The 9,705-nt window shown below is 45.4% G+C and overlaps 1 pseudogene; it reads right to left on the reverse strand.

Moving 5' to 3' along the window:
- Nucleotides 1-4,490: 4,490 nt before the first annotated feature.
- Nucleotides 4,491-8,568, reverse strand: LOC119327917 (annotated as a pseudogene).
- Between the last annotated feature and the right edge of the window lie 1,137 nt (nt 8,569-9,705).

A 9,705-nucleotide genomic window follows, 5' to 3' on the forward strand; every position in this document is an offset into this window, starting at 1 on the left:
TGCTGCTTTGACAACTGGACTAAACGTGTCCTCATAGTCAATACCATACCGTTGCTTGAACCCCTTTGCAACTAAGCGGGCTTTGTAGCGGTCAATAGTGCCATCGGATTTTCTCTTAACTCGATAGACCCATTTGCAATCAATAAGATTTATACCTTCACGATGAGGAACTAAATGCCATGTCTTGTTACGTTGCACCGCAGATATTTCTTCCTCCATTGCTTGTTTCCATCTAGTGTCCCCAAGAGCAGCAGCGAGCAACTTTGGTTCACTGGATTCCCCTGTCAAACACGTGAGACCGTGCTTGGAAATATTTTGGTAATTAATTCGGTTAATAACTCCCTGGTGCAACCTGGTTTGTGTAGAACGGACTCCAGGAGAGGGAGCCACAGAAGATCCGGGCACCTAAGGAGGATCAGCCGCAGCAGATCCCGAGGGAGATCCTGGCGCGCTGGTGGCGCCCAATCCCGAAGACGCCTCGGGACGAGGCGAGGCAGCCAGGCCCACGTCACGGTCTGACGCGGCAGTCTCACGGTCGGGAGAGATCACAGGAGTGGAGGGCCCAGGCGCGAGGGGGCGGCACGCGGAGCCCTCAGGTTGGCTGGGCCGGCATGCGCGTGGAGAGGCGGGGAAGCCAGGCGGTGGCCCAGCTGGTCGAGCCGATCCCGAAGCGGATCTGGGTGTTGTAGGCGGGACGTCGACAGCGGGCACCTGGATGGATCCCGAGGCGGATTGCATGGCAGAGGGAGGCAATCCCGAGGAGGATCCTCCAGGGGATTCCGTGCACATAAAATGCTGCACTGTAGCACCATTTTGAACACCATTTTGAACACCGTTTTCAACACCATTTTCACTGTTTCTTTCACTGTTTATTGCTGAAACACAAAGCTCAGGTATAAAGTTAGGAGGGTTAGTCAAATATTGATCATCACAATTATTTTCTTCCCCATTTTCATCATTGGAGAGATTCGAGGGAAAAAGAAGAATTTCTTCGCGAAGAAGGGCACCGGCATTTGGATGGAGTGTGGCAAAGGGAAACTGGGTTTCATCAAAGACAACATCCCGGGAGATATACACTCGACCGGTAGAGACATCTAAGCACTTAACTCCTTTATGTTGTGGACTATAGCCAAGAAAAACACACTGTTTCGAATGAAACATGAGTTTACGATTGTTGTATGGACGTAGGTTGGGCCAACATGCACACCCAAATACACGAAGTGGTGCATAATCTGGTTTGACATGTAAAAGACGCTCAGTGGGAGTTTCATTTTTGATGACACGGCTGGGTAGAATATTAATAAGATGCACAGCTGTGAGAAAGGCTTCATCCCAAAACTTTAGTGGCATGGACGCAGCAACAAGCAAAGCAAGGCCTACCTCAACAATGTGTCTGTGTTTGCGCTCTGCCGAGCCATTTTGCTGGTGAGCATGGGGGCAGGAGACATGGTGAGATATTCCCAACTTTTGAAAAAAGGAGTTGAGTTTTTCGTACTCACCACCCCAGTTGGATTGAACGGCAAGAATTTTGCTATTAAATTGTGTTTCAACAAGTGCTTGAAAGTTTTGGAAAACTTGAAACACATCACATCTTTTCTTAAGAAGGTATATCCACGTATGTTTGCTAAAGTCATCGATGAAGCTGACATAATAAGCATGTCTACCAACAAAAAGAGGAGCAGGACCCCATACATCAGAGAATATGAGCTGCAAAGGTTTAGTAGACACACTAGTTGAGACAGGATATGGCAACTGATGACTTTTAGTTCTTTGGCAAGAATCACACACTGTTTCAGAGTTATGCTCTCCAACAACTGAGAGATTATTTTTGCTAAGAATTTGCTTGACAACAGAAAAAGAAGGATGGCCCAAACGGGCATGCCATCTCTCTATAGAGAGTCTAATGGCACTACACACTTGTTTATTAAATCTGCTAACTTTGGGAATCAAAGGGTAAAGTCCATCCACGCATCTACCTCGATAAAGGATTTGCTTCGTGACCTGATCCTTGATCAAGAAAAAGAATGGGTGAAACTCTAGAAAAACATGATTGTCAAGAGCAATACAATGTACAGAGAGAAGGTTTTTCGATGAACTAGGACAATGATGAATATTGTTAAGATGTGTATCTCTATGCAGGGAATGAATAATTGAATGACCAATATTGCTTATCTCCATACCTGAACCATCAGCATAATGGACTTGATCATGCCCGTTGTATCTTTCATGCATGGTGACCTTCTCTAGCTCATGAGTGATGTGGTCGGTGGCTCCAGAATCAACATACCAATTTGAATCTACACCATAGCTTGTGTTTGCCGCAGCAGCAATTTTCTTCTTTTGTGAGTTATCTTCAGCATATCGCCACTTGCATTCTTTTGCTATGTGATTAGTTCTCTTACAAATTTGACACTTGCCCTCATATTCATCATACCCACGAAAGTTGTTGTTGTAGTTGTTTTGGCCGCCCCTATTGTTGTTGTAGAAGGGTCGGCCTCCTCCCTGGTGATGGTTGTTGTAGTTGGAGCCGCTGCCATCGCTGTTGTTGGACTAGTGGCCGCCACCACCCCCTCTGTAGTGGTTGTCGTTGTCGCCGTAGTGGCCTCCGCCGCCACCGTTGTTGGGGTAGTAACCGTCGCCGCCGTGTCCAGAATCACGACGGGAGCCGCCGCCGCCGCCGCCTCCGTTGCCGCGGTAGCCTTTGGGCGGGCCACCTCCACGGCCGCGCGATGCAGCATTGGCTGACGACTTGAAGGCGCCGGCGCCCGTGCCCTGGAACATCTCCACCCTCTAATCGAAGGTAGCAACCATGCCGAAGAGTTCATCTACAGAAACATCATCAGGGCGAACATCAAGGGCAGAGATGATTGGTTGGTAATCCATGTCGAGGCCAGAGATGATGTGAGAGACGAGCTCTTTTTGTGATAGGTTTGCCGGCTGCAGCTAGTTCATCGGCAAGGCCTCGCATGTGGCCAAAGTAGGTGGCGGCAGATTGGGTTCCTTTCTAGGCGGTGGTGAGAGAGATGCGAACGTGGTTTGCTTTGGAGCGGGACTGGGCAGAAAATATATTGGAAAGGGCTGTCCAGATTGCATGAGATGTATCTAGGGAGGCAACCTGAACTAGCACCTCCTTGGAGAGATTGCGGAGTAGATAGGCGATGATTTGTTGATCCTGGATCAACCAAGGAGCATAAGCAGGGTTAGGAACGACCTGATCTTTGCCCTCAGAGGTTTTGCTGACTAGGGTTTTTTCTGGTGCGGCGATGGTTTTGTCAAGATATCCAAAGAGACCGGCCCCCATGATTTGGGAGCGGGCTTGAGCACGCCAGAGAACATAGTTCGATCTGGTGAGAGGTTCTGAGACATTGTTGTTGAGGCCGGAGGAAACTACAGTGGTGGAGGTCGACATAGTCGAGTTTGGGAGGGAGGAGGATAGCTAGACGAGGTGGAAGAAGATCGCTCTGATTACCATGTGGAAAGTTGTGGAAGCGTTCCTACTCTCCATACAGGGAGAGCCGCATGTTATATATTGATATGTGGCGAGAGGCGTCTCGTGACGTTACAGGATGCGATCGTGAGCTAACGATCGAGAGATACAATAGGGAGAAGAGATAGAAAGATAAGAGAGAATTAAAAGAAACTCTATCTCTAACTACCTAAAATAAACATGACACATATGTAACATAATAAACGTGACATGATGTTTAACACTCATAAGCTAGCAAAAGTCGCAGTGGGTGAGGAACCGGACCACGTGTGGCGTAGTTTCCCCCCTGATTGTATCCTGAATGTTATCTCGGATGACATTCCGAGCTTTGGTTAATTAATGCAAGTACTTTCCCTAAAAAAAACTATCCTACACGAGACCTATCTTTAGTGCAGCGCCTCAACTGTCCTACACGAGACCGATCATCTGTTGGTGCTGTGGTGGCTGACGTCAAGCATGCAACATTCCGGCAAAAACGATAAATTTGACCCATGAACGAAAAGAATTCATAAAATAAACTCTCATTGAATAAATTTCATATAGCTGACCTTTTTGTGTAGCGTCCGACAACTAAGCGTCACACTACATTGTGCAACGCCTCACTGACAGGCGTTACACGTCTGGCCAGCTTCGCACTCCGGACTGCCTGAAAATTGCTAAGTCATAGTGTCTAGGCGTTGCACTACATCTTCAAGCGGCCACTAGTGTAGGATAGTTTGTGAAAAGGTCAGCTGTGTGAACAAATTTCATGAACAGTTCAGTTTGTGAAATACTTTCTTCTCGAGGTCAAATGTGTACATTTTGCCCAACATTCCACTTGACCCTGACACTCCGTGATCTAATACAAGAAATTCGCCAGCATTTTAATGTAGCTTGCTCATGTTTGAGCTCAATCATGTGTGAACCCTAGTGGTCTTTGTGTTTTTCTTTCTGTGCCAGAGTGCATCCGGGAGACTGTTAATTTGTTTGCTTAGTCAATAAAGAGAGCACCGGACAAGAAAAAGAAGCAAGCACGGCCTGATTCGCATTCCCAGTATGACACATCAGAATGAGATGATCAAATCTAACAAACAACAGCTAGTAAAAAAAAGTTATCCATCCAGAACCATACATGCCCTCACAATTTTTGCATCTAAAAAAACTGGAAAAAGAACAACAGTCATGATTTGTGACAATCCTGTCCGAAATGGACAGAGGCTTTTATATATTGTTATAAAGATTACAGACATGATGTGATGGCAGCACTCCTGCGCTTGCGGTAACAATCACCGAGGGGGCGGTGCGACGGAACAGTGATCGCTTTGCCAAACCGTTCCGAGGTGACACGAGCCCATTGACGAATCTCGCTCTCTGGCATGCCCATATTCAGCACAGGAGCGCATTCTAGTGTCACCTGTGGTTCTATGGCCACATGCTCAAGTGCAGGACTCTTCTCAAGGATGCAACACAAGAGCTCAACCTGAGCCCGGTAACACCTGAACCCGCTCATGTAGACTGTCTTCAGGTGATCAAGGCGATGAATACAGGAGACTTCCTCCCTGTCCCCTCGCCTTGCCAGCATTTGGCTCCCAACTTGTGATACATCATCTGTTTCAGGAGCAACAATTCATAGTCAATCAATATAATATTGCAGTACAGCTTTACTCGTTCTCAAACATCAACCTGTAAGCATGCAGTCTACATATATGCCAAAATTAATGTACTCAGAAGTCAGCAGATGAGAGTGTTGCTCTTGACGCTGCTGGCACACATTGGCCTGAGCCCATTGGGCGTGTGGTTCCTGTGGGTGATGATGTTGTGGTGCCTGGAGTGCCGGTGCCTAACCTTGGAGACATGTTCGCCATCAAGTTTGTTGAGTATCTAACAAACTTGGATTCTGCAATATCGAAGGCATTTGGATGTCTCTTGAGGGAAAATGCACGGGGGAACAAATGTAAGGATGGTGGTGCTCACCCTCAATCCGGCATCCGCAAGAAGAAATCCAACAAGTGCAAAGGCAAGAAGGCTGGTGATAATGGAGAGGCACAAGTGGTTTCATGATGCGGCTCTCTTGGCTGCAAACAGGGGCTCGGGTGTGTTTGTTGTCTTTGTCGATGTGTTTTTCTCATGTTGTAGCGGGTCGGTGGGGTTTCACTGCTGTTATTGTTTTTTGCTCTGACGTTGTGGTCTTGTGGAGCCATAGTTCGCGAGTAGTCCGCATGAGTCGAGAAGTTTGTGACTTGGCTTTCGCCTGGTTTTACGTAAATTAACTGGGCAACTATCGTCTTCTTAATTAATGGATGAGGCAAATCTTTTGCATCCGTTTCAAAGAAAAAAAATGCGCATCTATGTTTAATCTGGAAAACTCAAGAAAGAGTACTCACATGCAATTTCAGCGTCTCTAGCTGGGGCGCAAAAGCCAAATAGTGCGCCAGTTGAAGAAGACCACTGTGGCTATTTGGAACCTTGGTGTCGATTTTTATTTCACAAGTCAGATGCCTCAAATTCGTATACATGCATGCAGGTCTTCTTGTCACCATGTGTACCTGAAACATGACCAAAACAAGAAACATTAGCATTCGCTGTTTGAAGAACTGTGAGGTAAATGATGAAAATGGTAAACAGCCGGGGTACCTGTGAGATCCAAACGGGAATATCTGCCTTCATATAAGCATGCATTATTAGCACCTTGACTGCCGAAATACTGGGAATCACAGTGAATGCATGCCCAAGTTCTTTATTATCTGTTTCAAACATTACTGTAGCCTTTTCTAATTTTGAGCAACCATGAAGTTCTATAGGAATCACATCCCCTTTGTACTCAAAATGGGTAAGGCCAGTAACATGAAAATCAATCATCTGGACAGGCATACGGGAAATTAGCAAATGTCTAAGTTTATTGAGTTGGTGTGGTATATTGAGATCAGTCACACCCGAGCAAGCAATGAGCTCCAAGTCCTCAAGACTAGAACAACTTAATAGCAAGCCTGGAAAATCTCCAGTTATTTTAACAGAGTGCAGAAGAAGCCTTGTGAGTTTTGTAAAGCCACGTATATCTGAGTGTGGCTTTATAGAAACATCTTTCAGAAATAACGACTCGATAAAAGGGCCATCTTGAGCACATAAAGCGTCAAGAGGGAAGTGATAAACTCGTTTTGTTATTCTTCTTGACCAGAGGTTAATATCTATGATCTTCGCCTTTGCTGCCGTGGCAAAGTAAATCCACCTATTAAGATGATCGGAGGACTTCTGCTGGAGGCCACACCTGATGCTGAACTTGTTGAGCCCTGTTCCACTGTGCTGTTGTATAATAGAATTGACCGTCTCAATGAACTTTGCTCTTTCTATTTTGACACTGTCCTCATCAGTGGACCGGTCTTTGGTGCCATCAAAACAGAGATTAGGATGGTGCATCCAGAGTTTGGTCCAATTTCTGGACACAATGCTGGTCCTTGCAACCTCTTTCAGTGAAAGCAGAGACAATATAACAGGTCGAATATCCTGGGACAAGAAAGGATGATAAGGGTTAAGTTTTGATCAAAAATATCTGATAGGCATGGTAATCTGATAAAAGTACTCCCTCTGTTCACTATTAAAAGATGTTCTAACTTTTTTCTAATCTAATGTATGTAGACATGTTTTAGTGTGTTTGTTCACTCATTTCTATCGCGTACTGGGCCATGAGATGGGCCATGGTGAACATTGGACTGACATATGGGCCCATGGTGGCAGGGAAGGCTTTCTTGACATCGACCATGAATCGCCGGCCGCCACTACAACCACGCCAGAGATCCACGACCAGGCATCACTCACGCCAAGCTGCACAATTGAGTAGCTTGACATGGCTGCGTTCGCCCCTGGCGACAAGCTCGAGGTCGCCCCAAGGCTGGCCTCACCAAGGCAGCGAGCCATGACGTGGCACTTGCAATGCACTCTCTTCCTATAGGTACTACTTCATCTAGCTTGCTGCTTTTGCATCAGAATATGCTTCCAGGATGGGTATGCAGATTGTTCTGTGCGGTTCGAGCTCTGGTCATCCTGGAGACATCATGATTTTAGTCCGAGGGCATCATCATGTCGATCAAGTTGGCACTATGTTGTGTATTTCGGGCGAGCATCTCCAACTACACTTTTCTCGTCGACCAGCTTGGGGCTAAACCAACTTTCTCGCCCATTGGACCGACATGTGGTGGACATTGGACCGACATGTGGGCCCATGGTGGCAGGGACGGCTGCAGAAGGAGAATAGTCAGATCTCAGATCTGAGAGGGGACGAACAGAACAGAGCGATGAACTCTATCTCCTCGTCCTCAGCTCTTCTTCCTCGCCCATTGTCTCTCTGGATTTCCTATATCTAATGTGAGATTGCTTCCGTCTACCTCCCAAACCCCAGCTTCCCTCTTCAATCCCCTTCTCTGTGAGATTTGTGAGCTAGGTTCATAACAATTTCAGTCCATATGTAGTCCATACTGAAATATCCAAAACATCTTATAATAGTGAACGGAGGGAGTACTGGCTCAGTGCGTCAACATAATGTAAACTGGTAATTCCCCAACCAACCAAAAAAAGTGGAGAGGAGACACAGGGCAACGGAAAAGAAATGATTTTTACCTCGGGGAAATCCTCCATGTGGAAGGAGGATAGCCCGGGTTCGTCGCTGAGGCCGCTGTGGCCCTCCGTCCTCCTCCGCTTGGTCGCCGCTTCATCCTCCATACTGCTGCAGGAAGGGAGGCAATCAAATCAAACGAAACAAATCACGGGTCCTCTACTGCAGGAAATAATATAGGCGACTGACCCGACGCCGACCCCGACCCCGACCCTGATTCCGTTCCACACTTATATAGGATTTGCTGGCAACCCCTTTCCCTTTGAAACAGGATACTAGGATTTGTTTGGAACCCATTTCCCTTTGGAAAAGGGATCTACTAACCTATCGGGAAATGGCGGAGGAGACCAGAGAAGAGATCAAATCGATGGAGAACAGCCGAGTGAGAGCTAATGAGGGACCTATGATGGTAATCGTAGTGCTACTTTATATACTAGGAGTAACATGAGGAGTTGCGTCGTCTCCTCAGGCTTCGGTCATGCTATCGGGTGTCTCCCCAACCGGTCGATTGGGAGTGGGGGCTCGAAGAGTAAAAAATTGCGCCGTTCCGTCTCCTACCGGCGACTGCCAGCCAATTCAATTAACAGTGACGCCTCGTGCCGTATATTAAATATACTGTGTTCTATACAAAGTTTCGATTATTTAGACTAGCCATAGTGGGAGTAACTTAGGTAAGGTAGTAACATAATTACATAACACATCCCAAGACATATATGCTTATGTGGCATGGAGTTAATAAGAAGAGAGGTGCTTGTGGTAACATGATATGTTACCATAACATAACGCATCTCAATGCAAAATGAGTCTACAACATAATAAATGAAGGCTTGCATGATACTCCCTCCCTCCGAAAATACTTGTCCTCAAAATGGATCAAATGGATGTATCTATAACTAAAATAAGTCTAGATACATCCATTTTTAGGACAAGTATTTCCGGACGGAGGGAGTACTATACTTATGTTACTACCCACTATGATAGTAGTAACATAGGCTAGTAACATATGTATGTCACTAGTCTAAGTTACTATCCACTATGACTAGCCTTATGAAAAATATTGATATTTCAGTAGCTGGTCAATCATCAGAGTACTACTCAGTCTAGCGGGTCCGGAGTATTAATTTTTGTCAGATAGGGACATGCATACATCAGCCTCTTCTTTCTCCCTTGCAAACAAATTCATGGACTTTATTCCATCTTAGCAAAGTAAAAATGTGACGCCCGGATAATTAAGCTATAGTAACCCTCACCAAATGATACCACGTCACCTCGATTTCTGTTGTTAATCACGCGTAGTTCAAGACCGATTTGAAATTCAAATTTAAAATAAAGTCAAACCAGTAAAATTTTCAAATGTCAGAACTAAAAAGTACAAACGGTGACAAGTAAAGCATAGGTAATTATGGTGAAGAAACCACCCTTTTATAAAATGTTTGAATGCTCTAAAATGATTTAAGCAGTAGCTAAAACAACTAAATAAATGCCTTTTGTATTTTATAAAATACTAAACTATTTTATTTGGGGGTTACACCTTTTTGTGACCGAGGTATAACTAGTAATAATAATTTAGGTGCAACCTTTATGTTTTATAAAACTAAAATAATATAAATCCGTAGAAGAAAATTAATAAAAG

This window comes from Triticum dicoccoides, chromosome 1B, assembly GCF_002162155.2.
Source record: "Triticum dicoccoides isolate Atlit2015 ecotype Zavitan chromosome 1B, WEW_v2.0, whole genome shotgun sequence".
In the NCBI taxonomy this organism is placed as follows: domain Eukaryota; kingdom Viridiplantae; phylum Streptophyta; class Magnoliopsida; order Poales; family Poaceae; genus Triticum; species Triticum dicoccoides.